The following is a 17946-nucleotide window of genomic DNA, read 5'->3' as shown; positions in this document are numbered from 1 at the left end:
TCTCTAAAATGTACAAACAACAATACACAGCTACAATCGGGCGGAAGGTGGGGTACCCCCTGGACAAGTCGCCACCTCGTCGCAGGGCCCTAACATAAATCATGATCATTAATAAAAGTTATTTTTATTTTTAATTGATTTCCCATAAATATATACAAGTCTTCATCATATTCTCTTCATGTCATATTAGACTCCAGTGTTGTTTTTTTAAGCTCTTATCCAATCAAAATTCAGCTAGCTTGTTGCCAGCCCTGTCTGAATTCTGCCGGAGGCCTTCTGACCCAACATTTAACAAACGGAGGACATTCAGTTATTAAACAGTTGCAATAGCCGATCAGATCACAAGTTGTTGACAGTAGCCTTACGTAGAACGTGACTGGGATTGTCCCTCCCAATTATCCAATCACAAGTTGTGGCTGACAAAAGCAGAAAGTGGTACAGGCGCCATACCCGGCCAGCGGAGAAATCAACGGTTCTCACTTTTTTAACCAACAAAAAAGCAGAGCAAAACATTGATTAGGTGTCAGATATGTATTTGCAAGGGCATTTTCAAGAAGGATATTTAAAGGCCTACTGAAATGAGATGTTCTTATTTAAAGGGGGATAGCAGGTCCATTCTATGTGTCATACTTCATCATTTCGCCATATTGCCATATTTTTGCTGAAAGGATTTAGTAGAGAACATCCATGATAACGTTTGCAACTTTTGGTCGCTAATAAAAAAGCTTTGCTTGTACAGGAAGTAGCAGACGATGTAGGCGTGACGTCACGGGTTGTGGAGCTCCTCACGCCCTCACGTTCTTTACAATCATGGCCACCAGCAGCGAGAGCGATTCGGACCGAAAAAGCGACGATTTCCCCAATAATTTGAGCGAGGGTGAAAGATTCATGGATGAGGAAAGTGAGAGTGAAGGACTAGGGGAAAAAATAAAAAAAACGAAGGCAGCCGTTGGGGCCGGGCTGAGATTTTTTATTTTTTTTCACCTCCTCCACGGTGGAAGCATCCCACGTTCGGGGGCATCGGGTCGGAGGAGGTAAGAGTGTCCGCAGCTGCCTCTTTGACAGGTAAACGAGGAACGTCGCAAGCTATCCGCTCATGTCTACGGGAGGAGCCGACTTATTAGCACCATTTTCTCACCGAAATCTGCAGGTTGACATGTGGTAGAGAACCACGATCGCTTGATCGCTCTGTTCCATAGTAAAGCTTCACCGTCATCTTTCGGGAATGTGTTTTTGTTGCTAAAGGCGGCCGCAATACACCGCTTCCCACCTACAGCTTTCTTCTTTGACGTCTCCATTATTAATTAAACAAATTGCAAAAGATTCAGCAACACAGATGTCCAGAATACTGTGTAATTATGCGATTAAAGCAGACGACTTATATCTGGGATCGGGCTGGAACAAAATGTCTGCTACAATCCGTGACGTCACGCGCACGTGTCATCATACGCGACGTTTTCAACAGGATACTTTGCGGGAAATTTAAAATTGCAATTTAGTAAACTAAAGCGGCCGTATTGGCATGTGTTGCAATGTTAATATTTCATCATTGATATATAAACTATCAGACTGCGTGGTGGCTCGTAGTGGCTTTCAGTAGGCCTTTAAAGAGAGACTAGATCTTGTGAGACGACGTCGGCCGATCCCCGGAAACGAGCTAAGCGGTGAAATAGTTTGCCTGCCACTTCCACTCAACCAACTACGAGCGGAACCGACGGCTTTACAAATTGTGATTTCAAATATATTTTTTCGCATTCAAAATGCTTTTACAGCTATTTTAGTTTTGACAATACCGCGTCCGATGCGGGTTTAGTGATTTTTAAATGCGCCAAAAAATAGCCCGTTTTGCACACGAGTGACAAATTGAGGTGATTCAATGCCCAGCAGTGCACAAGTGTCTTTCTGAATAGTATTTTTCAAGCCATGTGGTGACATAAATGATGGTTTTTTAAGAGGTATTTATTGAAGTCAGACTAAGTAAAACATCGCTGAATGCCAAGGCAGGAAATCCACGCCTGCCACTGATTTTACATAATATAAAATGTATTTAATAATGTTTATTTTGCATTATTTTTATTAATATTTTAGTTGTAACGGGTACCAGCGGCCGAAATGAGTTTCCTCCGCTCTCCCTTAGAGATAGGGTGAGGAACTCAAAGTAAAGCCGCCGCTCCTCCACATGGAGAGGAGCCAGATGAGGTGGTTCGGGCATCTGGTCAGGATGCCACCTGAACGCCTCCCTAGGGAGGTGTTTAGGGCACGTCCGACTGGTAGGAGGCCACGGGGAAGACCCAGGACACGTTGGGAAGACTATGTCTCCCGGCTGGCCTGGGAACGCCTCGGGATCCCCCGGGAAGAGCTAGACGAAGTGGCTGGGGAGAGGGAAGTCTGGGCTTCCCTGCTTAGGCTGCTGCCCCCGCGACCTGACCTCGGATAAGCAGAAGAAGATGGATGGACTCATCATTAGATTGTACTGCTGTACTTCCAATTGTTCTGCCAAGCATATATTGAAGGGTAGTTAAATTATTTTTGATGGCAGCGTAACAAAGTAGTAAAGTTTTTTTTAATACTGACAAGACTATTATGTCCCTCCATTTTGTTTCAGGATGTAATAAATGACTGTGGTCAATTAGTAAACAAAGTAATCACATGGTTACGTGATTGCTCAATGCCTGATGAATTTGCGTAACTCCACATCGAGCGTAACGACTGATAATATTTTGATTAGAATATAAAAAACACCAACGATAACACAAGTTGATTAATTAAAAAGCAGAATTGTTTGTTTGATGTTTTTTTTTTTGCATTTCCTTTCATTTTTTATTTATCCATCTCCTTCATTGATGTGCATCTTTGATTGATAGACAATTATACCTCAATTATACATTTAGACATTTACACACCAATCCCGGAGAAGGATCAGGATGAAGAACAAACATATATTTTCCTGCCCCCTTCAACATAATACATAGTCTTACTTCATGGATATCATACAAACCAACAAATACATCCAAATATAACGAAAAAAAATAACAGTAAACACAACAAGTGCAAAACTTGTAATATACACCTCACGGGATGATACAAAAAAAAAAACTGACAAAAAAATGAAAAGCAAAATGTAAAGACTTATGGCTGTCCTTATGATCTTATTGTTCTGTCTTTATATATCTTTTTTCAATTGGAATATATTTTACATTGTAAAGACAATTCCATAGTTTAACCCCCACCACTGTTTTAAAGTTGTCCTTGAATACTGATCTTTGAATTGACCTTTTCAGAAGTGATGACACACATTTTTGGTACATTTGCTGGTAATCTTTTACTTTTAGTGTTAAACATGACACATAATATGAATGGTTCTTTTTAAGATGGTGGCAACTTTTCAACTTTGATTTTCTACACTTAATATTGTTTACATCAGTGGTTCTTGTCATGATCCGTAGTCTGGATCATGTTTAGTTTAGTTATTTTCTGTTAGTTTGGACTCCCTTTGTTGTTTGTGTACCTTTGTGAGTCACCATGGTAACATATTAATTTCACCTGCTGCGGGTTCTAGACACACACCTGTTTTTGTTAATTACTTCGTTATTTAAGCCTGCCTTGTCCCGTCAGTCGGTCTTGGTCCCTTGTTTGCGGTATGCAACTGTTTCGTTTGTAATTACTAGATGTCTTGTTGCCTGATCCTGTGCTAGTGTTAGCATTAGCTTCTGTGCTTTCGCCACACGTTTCTTTTCGTCTGTTTTTGTACTAGTGTTTTGTTATTAAATCATTCTTACCTTTACGTTGTTGTCCGGATTCTCTATGTTTGCGTTGGAGGAACGATCCCGCATTAAAATGCGACCCACACGTGACAGTTCTCAAATGGGGGTACGTGTACCCCTGGGGGTACTTGAAGGTATGCCGAGGGGTACGTGAGATTTTTTTTAAATATTCTAAAAATAGCAACAATTCAAAAATTCTTAATAAATATATTTATTGAATAATACTTCAACAAAATATGAATGAAAGTTCATAAAGTGTGAAAAGAAATACAACAGTGTTGACAGCTAGATTTTTTGTGGACATGTTCCATAAATATTGATGTTAAAGATTTCTTTTTTGTGAAGAAATATTTAGATTTAAGTTGATGAATCCAGATGGATCTCTATTACAATCCCCAAAGAGGGCACTTTAAGTTGATGATTACTTCTATGTGGAGAAATCTTTATTTGTAATTGAATCACTTATTTATTTTTAAACAAGTTTTTAGTTATTTTTATATCTTTTTTTTTTCCAAATAGTTCAAAAAAGACCACTACAAATGAGCAATATTTTGCACTGTTATACAATTTGATAAATCAGAAACTGATGACATAGTGCTGTATTTTGGGGCGGTGCCAGCAAGTTGAGGGTTCCAGGTTTGATCCCCGCCTCCGCCATCCTATAGTCACTGCCGTTGTGTCCTTGGGCAAGACACTTTACCCACCTGCTCCCAGTGCCACCCACACTGGTTTAAATGGAACTTAGATATGTGTTTCACAATGTAAAGCGTTTTGAGTCACTAGAGAAAAAGCGCTATATAAATGTACCGTATTTCCTTGAATTGTGTCACATCTGTCAATCTGGTTTTATGTTTGATCATGTTTTGTTTTGTTTTCTGGACTCTTGTTTTCGTTTTTTCGCTTCCTGGTTTGTTTTGTTGCCATGACAACTCATTGCTTTTCACCTTGCCCTCCTAGTCCCGCACCTGTTCCTAATGATCACAGCCACTATTTAAGTCCATTTCTTTCTGTCCATCAGTCTGGGAACATTAACTTTCATTGCCTTACATACTTCATGCCATGCTTTTTGATTCATCCACACCAAGTAAGTTTTTGTTTGTATTTATGTCTTTGATAGTATCTTTTGTTTGTTTGTAGATAGTATTGCCATTGTGCTGTTTTTGTTCTAAGTTTTAGTATAGATTAGTATCCGCCATCGAGCGCGCTTTTTTTTTTGCCTTTTTTTTGGTATTTTGAGTATTAATAAAGACAAACATGTACCTTAATTCACGCCTGGCTCGTCCTGTTATCCCTCTGCGTCGAAGGAGTCAACAAAATCCAAGTCCAAGCCTGACAAATTGCCGCCGGTTATATAGTATGCACCTGCCTTGAATTACTGCCGGGTCAAACTCACTTCCCAAAATAATTAGCGCATTATTACTGTGGAGGGGGTCCGGTCGGATCCGGTGGCCATGTACTGCTCGCCTGTGTATCGGCTGGGGACATCCCTGCACTGCTGATCCGCCTCCGCTTGGGATGGTTTCCTGCTGGCTCCGCTGTGAACGGGACTCTCGCTGCTGAGTTGGATCCGCTTTGGACTGGACTCTCGCGACTGTGTTGGATCCATTGTGGATTGAACTTTCACAGTATCATGTTAGACCCGCTCGACATCCATTGCTTTCCTCCTCTCTAAGGTTCTCATAGTCATTATTGTCACCAACGTCCCACTGGATCATTATTGTCACCGATGTCCCACTGGGTCATTATTGTCACCGATGTCCCACTGGGTGTGAGTTTTCCTTGCCCTTATGTGGGCCTACCGAGGATGTTGTGGTGGTTTGTGCAGCCCTTTGAGACACTAGTGATTTAGGGCTATATAAGTAAACATTGATTGATTGATTGATATTACCGCCTGGTCAAACTCGTGACGTCACGAGTGACACTTCCTCTGTCATCATTTTCAAATTTTCAATACCGGTCATTTGAAATCGCATAAAGGGAAGAAGATTAAGAGCTATTCAGTAGGATTTAAGGTGCAAGTTTACATCACACTCAACCTGACAAATTGCCGCAGGACATATAGTATGCGCCTGCCTTGAATTACTGCCGGGTCAAACTCACTTCCCAAAATAATTAGTGCATGCTTAGTATTACCTCCTGGTCAAACTGGTGACGTCACAAGTGACACTTCCTCTGTCATCATTTTCAAAATGAAGGAGGCCGATTTCAATACCGGTCATTTGAAATTGCATAAAGGGAAGAAGCTTAAGACCTATTCAGTAGGATTTAAGGTGCAAGTTTACATCACACTCAAATTTTTACCGCATACCTTTGGTAAGTGCCGGAGTGAGAAGAGGTTTTAAAATAATTAGCGCATGCTTACTTTTACCGCATGCCTTTGGTAAGCGCAGGAATTAGAATTAAGAGCTTTTAAATTCATTAGCGCCCCGGCGGCAATTCAAGGAAATAAGGTAATTCATTTTACTTCTTTATCTCTTTTTTTCTACCAAAAATGCTTTGCTCTGATTAAGGGGTACCTGAATTAAAACAAATCACAGGGGGTACATCACTGGAAAAAAGGTTGAGAAGCACTGGTTTACGTAACTCTTACTAAAGCGCCAGTGAGCGTACGTAAAGAGCGTTCGAGAATACCGCCCAGTAGTTGATTAACGAGCGCTTCTCCTCGGCAGCAGCGTGCAGCCTTAGTGTGATTGGAACATGGAGGAGGAATAGTAAATAAAGGAGCTAACACACCACGGCTGATTACTTTACATTTTTTTTCCCCCCGTGGGAGATGGCAGTCTGACGACGTCAACGTTTAGATTGTGAGAGCAGTTGGAAGCGGACAGACCGGAGCGGAGGGACAACCGACGGGAGTCGATCAGCGGTGAGGTGAGGTCATGGCAGCCGCTTCTCCTTGCGTCTCAGGCGGCGTGCTGTCTTCTTCACCACCGCTGGCTGGAGCGGGCTAGTGAGCTAAGCTAGTTAGCATTCAGCTAGCTGGTTTTACAGGCTTGTTTCTCGAACATTCTGCGTTCTTTATACTTAAAAAAGCAATAATATTCCACTACAACAAACTTATTTTTTGTGTGTGTCTGCGAATATGCACTGTGTTTATTAATCACTGCCTGCCAGTCACTTTTAACACATGACAACCCTGTTAGCACAGGTGAAGAACAAATACTGTGGAATATGTTATATATTATACATACATTCAAGTAAATATATGAGGATTAAAGGTGAAACAACAACTTAACAGTCAATGGGTCAGTTGTGTGTAAACAGACAGGTGTAACCTTGGCCTATTTGTAATGCACTTAGACAATTCATTAGGAACACCTGACACTACCCAAATTACTGATATCATCCAAAACTAATGTAAAGCATCCAAACAGGAGAATAAGTGAGTATTACATTCTAAAGGCCCAATGAAATGAGATTTTCTTATTTAAACGGGGATAGCAGGTCCATTCTATGAATCATACTTGATCATTTCGCGATATTGCCATATTTTTGCTGAAAGGATTTAGTAGAGAACATCGACGACATAGTTCGCGACTTTTTTATTATTCTTGTACCGGAAGTAGCAGACGATGTGCGCGTGACATCACGGATTGTGGAGCTCCTCACATTCTCACATTGTTTATAATCATAGCCACCAGCAGCAAGTGCAATTCGGACCGAGAAAGCGACGAGTTCCCCATTAATTTGAGCGAGGATGGAAGATTTTTGGATGAGAAAAGTTAGTGAAGCACTAAAAAAAAGAAAGAAAAGGAGACGGCTCCAGGCGACAGCAGTGTGAGCGATTCAGATGTTATTAGACACATTTACTAGGATAATACTGGAAAATCCCTTATCTGCTTATTGTGTTAATAGTGTTTCAGTGAGATTATAAAGTCATACCTGAAAGCCGGAGGGCTGCGGTGAACGCCAGTGTCTCTGAGAGAAGCCAATGGAGGAGCCAAGATCACAGCTGCCTTTTTGACAGCTCCAGGAGGAGGTCGCATAATCCACTCAAGTCTCCGGTAAGAGCCGATTTAGTATCACAATTTTCCCATCCAAAAACTTGCTGGTTGACGTAGAGACACGTGTTCGCTTGACCGCTCTGTGTTAAAGCTTCACAACAAGCAAACCCCGGCTGTGTTTCGGTGCTAAAGACAGCTGCAATCCACCGCTTTCCACCAACAGCATTCTTCTTTGACGTCTCCATTATTAATTGAACAAATTGCAAAAGACTCAGCAACACAGATGTCCAAATTTCTGTGTGATTGCGGGGTGAAAAGAGATGACTTTTAGCCGTAAGTGGTGCTGGGCTAATATGTCCGCTACAACCCGAGACGTCACACAAACGCATCATCACACGCGTCATCATTCCGCGACGTTTTCAACAAGAAACTCCGCGGGAAATTAAAAATTGTAATTTAGTAAACTAAAGCGGCCGTATTGGCATGTGTTGCAATGTTAATATTTCATCATTGATATATAAACTATCAGACTGCGTGGTCGCTAGTAGTGGCTTTCAGTAGGCCTTTAACAGAACTGTAAAAGAGAAAGTAAGCAGAAATGAACAGTAAATGAAAAAGTGTGTGTATATATATATATATATATATATATATATATATACACACACACCACTGGGTCATCATTGTCACCGACGTCCCACTGGGTGTGAGTTTTCCTTGCCCTTATGTGGGCCTACCGAGGATGTCGTAGTGGTTTGTGCCGCCCTTTGAGACACTAGTGATTTAGGGCTATATAAGTAAACATTGATTGATTGATATATATATAACTTAGATTTATATCGCGCTTTTCTAGACACTCAAAGCGCTCACAGAGAAGTGGGAACCCATCAGTCATTCACACCTGGTGGTGGTAAGCTACATCAGTAGCCACAGCTGCCCTGGGGTAGACTGACTGAAGCGTGGCGGCCAGTTTGCGCCTACGGCCCCTCCGACCACCACCAATCATTCATTCACCAGTGTGAGCGGCACCGGGGGCAAAGGGTGAAGTGTCCTGCCCAAGGACACAACGGCAGCGATTTTTTTGTATGTCAATAGGTGGGAAGCGAACCTGCAACCCTCAGGTTTCTGGCCGGCCGCTCTACCCACTACGCCAGTAGATCAATAACATTTCTACCACTTGTCCTTAATAATGTTGACAAAATAACAGAATGGAAAAGGACACAATATGTTACTGCATATGTCAGCAGCTAAATGAGGAGCCTTTGTTTGCTTACTTACTACTAAAAAAACAAGTTGTATTGTATGTTCAATGTTTTAGTTTAAGGACAAACTTGCAATAAGAAACTTATGTTTAATGCAGTGGTTCTCAACCTTTTTTCAGTGATGTACCCCCTGTGAAACTTTTTTTAATTCAAGTACCCCCTAATCAGAGCAAAGCATTTTTGGTTGAAAAAAAGAGATAAAGAAGTAAAATACAGCACTATGTCATCAGTTTCTGATTTATTAAATTCTATAACTGTGCAAAATTTTGCTCATTTGTAGTGATCTTTCTTGAACTATTTGGAAAAATATATATAACATTAACTAAAAACTTGTTGAAAAATAAACAAGTGATTCAATTATTAATAAAGATTTCTACACATAGAAGTAATCATCAACTTAAAGTGCCCTCTTTGGGGATTGTAATAAATCCATCTGGATTCATCAATTTAGTTCCCAACATTTCTCCACAAAAAAATAAATTTTCAACATCAATATTTATAGAACATGTCCACAAAAAAATCTAGCTGTCAACACTGAATATTGCATTGTTGTATTTTTTTTTTCCACAGTTTATGAACTTACATTCATATTTTGTTGACGTATTATTCAATAAATATATTTACAAAGGATTTTTGAATTGTTGCTATTTTTAGAATTTTTTTTTAAATCTCACGTACCCCCTGGCATACCTCCAAGTACCCCAAGGGGTACGCGTACCCCCATTTGTAAGATTGTTTGTTAAAATAAACCAATAATGCCACTTTTTGTGGTCCCCTTTTTTTTTAAGTACAGAAAAGTATCGAAATACATTTTGTTACCGGTACAACACTAGTCTACTGTAGAAGACACTATTTCTCAGGGATATACAAAATAAGACCAAGTGAAGGGAGAAGTCCATATTCCATATTATACTGTATATTAAATATCTGTTAAGGCACCGTCATCACCATGGTGTGTGTGGGCTTTCTGGTTGTCATGGTGACCGAATAAGGTCCAATTTTAACAATACATGATAATGCTCAGCTTTGTGGTATTCATTTAAATGGATGCTCATTATGGTGGTTGCAGAAATGTTAGTCAACATGTTCCAATCTGTGGTCCCCCTCATGTGTCAACAAAGGACAGCATGATTATTATCCTCAAAAAGGCAGATTATGTTATTCCACTCCTGTATTGTCTCTAATGTTGTGGACAACGGCTGTGATGAGAGAATACTAATGTCTAATCCTCTTACATCGATCCCGATCATCATATCGCAGCCGTGTAAATTTGCCTCGCATTTTCAGCCTGACTGTGTAATTGATAACAGAAGATGGGCTGCCTTGTGCAATGCTTTATGTGCTTGCAGGAGAGAAGAATTCTGCACTTGTGATTTATTTGTCTTCCTGACAGTTCATTTTGGAAGTTAGAACTCATCACTACGTGGGTTGGGGAAGCTGATTAGGTAAGAGAGGATTGTTGTTGGAACTATAAGGTGTGAATGTGGGTCACTGGGATGTAATAATTACTATTATGATAATTACACTAACGACATAAATTATGATAATTACGATACACCAATAGTTTATTTTAAGTATCTACACAGATACTTGATTTTACTATCTCGGAGCTAGTGAAGTGTAGATCGATGCTGAAATATAGATAGCGCCGATATCAGATCTTTATGCGCTAATATCGATTCTCAAATGAAAATATCGCTACTTCTGATACTTTAGTTTTTTAAGATTATGTATATCATCAACAGGAACACACTGTAAAGTAACTAAATCAGTGGGATTTTTATCTACAAACCCCAAAATAAAAACAGAATACGGTACAATGATTTGCAAATCACTTTCATCCATGCATCCATTTTCTACCGCTTTTAACTTATATTAAATTGAATACACTGCAAACACAAGATATTTAATATTTCAACTGAGAAACTTCTTTTTTTTTTTTTCAAATAATCATTAAATTTGTATTTAATGGCAGCAACACACTGCAAAAAAGTGGTGATGGGGCATTTTTACCACTTTGTTACATGGGCTTTCCTTTTAACAACACACAGTAAACGTTTGGGAACAGAGGAGACATATTTTTAAAGCTTTTCAGGGGGAATTATTTCCCATTCTTGCTTGATGTACAGCTTAAGTTGTTCAACAGTCCGGGATCTACGTTGTGGTGTTTTAGGTTTCATATTGCGCCGCACATTTTCAACGGGAGACAGGTCTGGACTACAGGCAGGCCAGTCTAGTACCCGCACTCTTTTACTATGAAGCCACGCTGTTGTAACACGTGGCTTGGCATTGTCTTGCTGAAATAAGCAGGGGGGTCCATGATAACGTTGCATGGATGACAACATATGTTGTTCCAAAACCTGTATGTACCTTTCAGCATTAATGATGCCTTCACAGATGTGTAAGTTACCCATGCCTTGGGCACTAATACACCCCTATACCATCACACATGCTGGCTTTTCAACTTTGCGCCTATAACAATCCGGATGGTTCTTTTCCTCTTGGTTCCGGAGGACACAATATCCACAGTTTCCCAAAATAATTTGAAATGTGGACTCGTCAGACCACAGAACACTTTTACACTTCAAATGAGCTAATATTTGCAAAAAATAACGTTTTCCAGTTCAAACGTTATTTGTTTTTGCAGTGCATTCAATTGAATATAGGTCCAAAAGAATTTGCAAATCATTGGATTTTGTTTTTATTTACGATTTACACAATGTTCCAAGTACACAGGTTTTGTATATCTCCTATCTAGATCTTTCATTGTGTATTTTTTTTGCATTTGAGTCATTCTAAATGCGCTGGTGATGCAATCCACAGTCTCGCGCACAGAATTAAGTTTCAGAATGCAAATGTCTGTTATCTAGATTGCAATTGTTACAGATTATAGATGTGTGCTGCCGGTTCAACACATTGCACGCAGGTCTCTGTCTCCGTGGTGAAATCCCTGTATGCATGCTTTATCCTCATTTGAACAAGGAGGTCTGCACAACCTTTTCAATTGCACATGCAGTGTTAGTAGATAACATGCAACACCTCCATCCATAGTACACACATATATATTTTTTAGCACACGCTGCCCAGCACGTGGTATTTGGATTCTTAGTAAATCAGCCCCTCTGTCTGCTCACTCAACTCCGCCACTTTTCAGATATACACCCACAGTTAAGGTAAATAAGCATGTTTGCTCAGAATAATTGGTGTTATTAATTTGTGTTTATCCATGAATATTGCAATATTTTTTTGTGTTTAATGATTAATCACATGTTAAAAGTACCAGTAGAATGGAAAAAAAGTTGCCTCTATATTGAAGCTATTGTCATATATCTGAGTTATGACACCAAAAGACTTACAAAATTTGCGAGTAAAGCGATAAGATCAAAATAGTTTCAAGCTCACAGAGATTCCCAAGCCATTTTGAGAAATAATGAGCAAGCCAGTCACATGAGCTTCCACTTCCACTCCATCACCTTCATCTGGGTTCAGTCCCTGAGGATACAAACTTCCACTCCATCACTTTCACTGCCAGCTTCCTCAGCCAGACACTCAACATTTTAAAGGTGTTTTTAGGCACCTTATCATATTGGAAAAGTGTCATGCGGCCTATTTTCCTAAAAGTGGGAATCATGCAGCGTGTGGCAAAATCCAAGTACAAATTGGAATTAATGTTTTTCCTCAATGAACTCACAGCTCATCAGTGGTGGCAGCAATCACGCACTCTCTCGTCATGCCTGACTAGACGAGACACAATTATCTCTCTACTGACTAGTATGGCTGTGTTGTTAAGTCGTTTTCAGTGAAACTGACTACTCTGAAGTTTTATCTGGATCCTTGAGAAGAGAGCGTAAACTGTCAATGTTTGCTGATGAATGAGAGATGTACTCCCTTTTGTTAATGTTTTTTTACTGTGGTGTTTTCTTGAGAAAAGCTCATGGTATTCCCCTTCAAACCGCAACAGAGAAAAAATCCCAAATAAAACAGGATGTGGTTTGGCTGCTTGTCCATATTTTGGTCAATTGTTTTTTTTTTAATCCTCATTTATATAGGGCGGTCTGCACCACGTTTCATTGCACACGCAGTGTCAGGAGATCACACGCAACACCTCCACTCGTAGGACACGCAACTTATTTTTGCACACGATGTATTCAATATTTGAATGTGAGTAAACCAGGCCCTTAGTCTCCTCACTCAACCCGCGCTGCTTTTCAGATAAACACCCACGGTTAAGTTAAAGAAACGTGTGTGCTCAAAACTAAATTGCTTGATTAATCTGTGTTTGTACACGATTAATGCAATACTTTTTTGTGATTAATCACATGATTTAATGATTTTCATTTGACAGCCCTAATTTTCATACAAGATATTAAAGTAGGGGTTCCCCCTCCATCTGTTCTTCATCAATTTGGGGGTCCTTGGCCTGGAAAACTTTGTTGACCCCTGTTCTACAGTAGGGAAGCAATAAACAACCGGTTTTAATATTAACCATGATTAAAAATGTCTTAGTTATTCAATTGCAAAGGCTCCCCTATATTGTGTATTTCAGTCCTCCTCATTCGCCATAAACCAGGGGACTCAGACACGCGGCCGGCAGGCCAATTGGGGTCCGCGAGACGTTATTTTGCGGCCCCCACCTCAATATGAAAGTTTAATGTAAGTGCGGCCCGCAAGTTTTATATGAATGGCGCTCCAAAATGGCTTTTTCAACGGTCTGTATTGCCTCCCCCTGCATTAGTGGAAAAGTGGCAAATGAGTGAAAGCGACAGAGATGTTGCCATGGAAACAAGGGTTTTCTTATGTGCCTGGCTACACCTGTCCGGCAGTAATAACAGTACCCGATAACTTGGACCAATTCAAACCGTTATTTATTTTATTTTATTTTATTGTTTAATTTGCAGTGCCTCACACGATGAACACTACATACAGTGGGGCAAAAAAGTATTTAGTCAGCCACCGACTGTGCAACTTCTCCCACTTAAAAGGATGACAGAAGTCTGTAATTTTCATCGTAGGTACACTTCAACTGTGAGAGACAGAATGTGAAAAAAAATCCAGGAATTCACATTGTAGGAATTTTAAATAATTTATTTGTAAATTATGATGGAAAATAAGTCTAAAATGTCCAACATGGTGCAGCATTTTTGGGACCGCCACCCAGCTTTACATGCGAAAGTATGGGTAAGACATAACGGTTAAATTATGTTAGTGGTAAGTTACTTAATTCATCAATCAATCAATGTTTACTTATATAGCCCTAAATCACTAGTGTCTCAAAGGGCTGCACAAACCACCACGACATCCTCGGTAGGCCCACATAAGGGCAAGGAAAACTCACACCCAGTGGGACATCGGTGACAATAATGATCCAGTGGGACGTCTGTGACAATAATGATTATGAGAACCTTAGAGAGGAGGAAAGCAATGGATGTCGAGCGGGTCTAACATGATACTGTGAAAGTTCAATCCACAATGGATCCAACACAGTCGCGAGAGTCCAGTCCAAAGCGGGTCCAACTCAGCAGCGAGAGTCCCGTTCACAGCGGAGCCAGCAGGAAACCATCCCAAGCGGAGGCGGATCAGCAGCGCAGAGATGTCGAGGCGGATCAGCAGCGCAGAGATGTCCCCAGCCGATACACAGGCAAGCAGTACATGGCCACCGGATCGGACCGGACCCCCTCCACAGGGGAGAGTGGGACATAGAAGAAAAAGAAAAGAAACAGCAGATCAACTGGTCTAAAAAGGGAGTCTATTTAAAGGCTACAGTATACAAATGAGTTTTAAGGTGAGACTTAAATGCTTCTACTGAGGTGGCATCTCGAACTGTTACCGGGAGGGCATTCCAGAGTACTGGAGCCCGAACGGAAAACGCTCTATAGCCCGCAGACTTTTTTTGGGCTTTGGGAATCACTAACAAGCCGGAATCCTTTGAACGCAGATTTCTTGCCGGGACATATGGTACAATACAATCGGCAAGATAGGATGGAGCTAGACCGTGTAGTATTTTATACGTAAGTAGTAAAACCTTAAAGTCACATCTTAAGTGCACAGGAAGCCAGTGCAGGTGAGCCAGTACAGGCGTAATGTGATCAAACTTTCTTGTTCTTGTCAAAAGTCTAGCAGCCGCATTTTGTACCAACTGTAATCTTTTAATGCTAGACATGGGGAGACCCGAAAATAATACGTTACAGTAGTCGAGGCGAGACGTAACAAACGCATGGATAATGATCTCAGCGTCCTTAGTGGACAGAATGGAGCGAATTTTAGCGATATTACGGAGATGAAAGAAGGCCGTTTTAGTAACGCTTTTAATGTGTGCCTCAAAGGAGAGAGTTGGGTCGAAGATAATACCCAGATTCTTTACCGTGTCGCCTTGTTTAATTGTTTGGTTGTCAAATGTTAGAGTTGTATTATTAAATAGAGTTCGGTGTCTAGCAGGACCGATAATCAGCATTTCCGTTTTTTTGGCATTGAGTTGCAAAAAGTTAGCGGACATCCATTGTTTAATTTCATTAAGACACGCCTCCAGCTGACTACAATCCGGCGTGTTGGTCAGCTTTAGGGGCATGTAGAGTTGGGTGTCATCAGCATAACAGTGAAAGCTAACACCGTATTTGCGTATGATGTCACCTAGCGGCAGCATGTAGATGCTGAAGAGTGCAGGGCCAAGGACCGAACCCTGGGGAACTCCACACGTTACCTTAACGTAGTCCGAGGTCACATTGTTATGGGAGACACACTGCATCCTATCAGTAAGATAAGAGTTAAACCAAGACAGGGCTAAGTCTGACATACCAATTCGTGTTTTGATACGTTCTAATAAAATATTATGATCGACGGTATCGAAAGCAGCGCTAAGATCGAGGAGCAGCAACATAGATGACGCATCAGAATCCATCGTTAGCAATAGATCATTAGTCATTTTTGCGAGGGCTGTCTCCGTCGAGTGATTTGCCCTGAAACCGGATTGAAAGGTTTCACATAGATTGTTAGACGCTAAGTGTTCATTTAACTGCTCCGCAACAATTTTTTCGAGGATTTTTGAAATAAAGGGAAGGTGAGACACCGGTCGGTAGTTTACCATGAGGTCAGGATCGAGGTTAGGTCTTTTAAGAAGAGGATGAATAACCGCTTTTTTGAATGCTAGGGGAACAGTGCCCGAGGAAAGTGATAAGTTTATAATATTTAGCACTGATGGACCTAATAATACAAAGAGCTCCTTGATCAGTTTCCCAGGAAGAGGGTCAAGTAAACATGTTGTTTGTTTTATTCCATTTACACGTTGTAACAATTCCTCTAATGTTATTTCCTCAAAACGAGAGAAACTATTTTGGAGGGCAGTATCCGCCGTATATACAATCGTGTCAGTGTTAATAGAACCCCGTTGTAGCTGGGACGCATTGTCTTTAATCTCCTTTCTAATGACTTCAATTTTCTTACTAAAGAATTGCATAAAGTCATCAGCTGAGTGGGTGGAGCTACTGGAAGGAGTCCCTTGTTGGGTAAGCGATGCTACCGTACTAAACAAAAATTTAGGATCGTTTTTATTACGGTGGATGAGATTTGAGTAATAATTAGCTTTAGCTAAGGTAAGCATGCGTTTATAAGTTATTAAACCATCACTAAATGCTTGATGGTGCACCTCAAGTTTAGTCGTGCGCCATTTGCGTTCCAGCTTTCTGCATAATAATTTCTGAGCTCTAGTTTCTTCTGTAAACCACGGGGTGCGCTTTTTTGGAGCCTTTTTTAACTTTAGCGGTGCTATGTTATCAATGGTTTCGCGCAGGGCGTCGTTAAAGTTGTTAGTGAGGTTATCAATAGAGCCCACATACTTTGGGAATGGTGCCATTACCGAGGGCAGTAGGTCAGCAAGAGTTGTCGTTGTGGCCGTATTAATGTTGCGGCTGCTATAGCAGTTATTATTATTATTAGTTTGACGAACATGCGTCTGAACCTCGAATTTTATAAGGTAATGATCGGACAATACTTTAGTATACGGGAGTATCGTAACTTTGGAAGCGGTGATACCCCTGACAAGCACTAGGTCTATCGTATTACCGTTGCGATGCGTGGGTTCATTTATTATTTGTGTGAGACCACAGCTATCAATTATAGTCTGGAGCGCTACGCACGGTGGGTCCGATGGGGTATTCATATGGATATTAAAGTCCCCCATTATGATTATATTATCGGCGTGTGTCACTAGATCAGCAACGAACTCTGAGAATTCATTGATAAAGTCCGAACAGGGCCCTGGGGGGCGGTAGATAACAGCCAGGTGTAGAGGCAGCGGTGTGACAGACCTCATAGTAAGCACCTCAAACGATTTATATTTATTATTTATGTTAGGACTAAGGTTAAAGTTTTCGTTGTATATTAGTGCGACCCCCCCACCCCTTTTAAGCGGACGGGCAATATGCGCATGTGTAAAGTTAGGAGGACATGCCTCATTTAGCGCAAAAAAGTCGTTTGGTTTAAGCCAGGTTTCACTGAGACCGATGACGTTAAGATTGTTGTCTCTGATAATATCATTAACTAACAACGTTTTGGGAGACAATGATCTTATGTTTAAAAAACCTACATTATAGGTAGTGGGCTGTTTTAGGGAATTTTTGATCAAATTATCCGTAGTAGCAATATTAATAATGTTGTGTTTATTATGCCCAGTGCATTCAGTATAATTACGACCATATCTAGGAATTGATACGACGGGAATGTTCCGATTGTTTGTTTGTTGCTTTGATAAACTGCACGCATCATGGTTAGCCACCTCAGTAACGGGGATTTTCCGATTGTTTGTTTGTTGCTTTGATAAACTGCACGCATCATAGTTAGCCACCTCAGTAAAACACATGTCCAACTCTGAAACACTCAAAGCAGAAAAAACTTGTTCTAATTTAACTGACTCCTTACCCAGACCAGTAGTCTCGCATTTTCCATCTAAATCCGTCTTCGGGATGGAGGAAAGTGGTGTTCTGTGGG

The 17946-nt window shown here is 40.6% G+C and overlaps 1 protein-coding gene across 6 annotated transcripts in view; it reads left to right on the top strand.

Annotated features, from left to right (window-relative positions):
* Positions 1-6391: 6391 nt before the first annotated feature.
* The window catches only part of pex5 (peroxisomal biogenesis factor 5), a 29995-nt gene continuing 18440 nt past the window's right edge, over positions 6392-17946 (top strand). The window contains exons 1-2 of one of the 6 annotated variants that reach the window (XM_061914853.1): positions 6392-6635; positions 7620-7768. The gene's annotated coding sequence lies outside the window, so the exon portion shown is untranslated. Of the gene's footprint in view, positions 6636-7619; positions 7769-10258; positions 10413-17946 lie in introns of those variants that run through there. The other 5 variants (XM_061914852.1, XM_061914851.1, XM_061914855.1 and 2 more) reach the window with 5 other exon arrangements.

This window comes from Nerophis ophidion, linkage group LG11 (assembly GCF_033978795.1).
Source record: "Nerophis ophidion isolate RoL-2023_Sa linkage group LG11, RoL_Noph_v1.0, whole genome shotgun sequence".
Classification (NCBI taxonomy): domain Eukaryota; kingdom Metazoa; phylum Chordata; class Actinopteri; order Syngnathiformes; family Syngnathidae; genus Nerophis; species Nerophis ophidion.
Note: the sequence above shows the minus strand (reverse complement) of the source record. Positions and strands in the feature narration are given on the sequence as shown.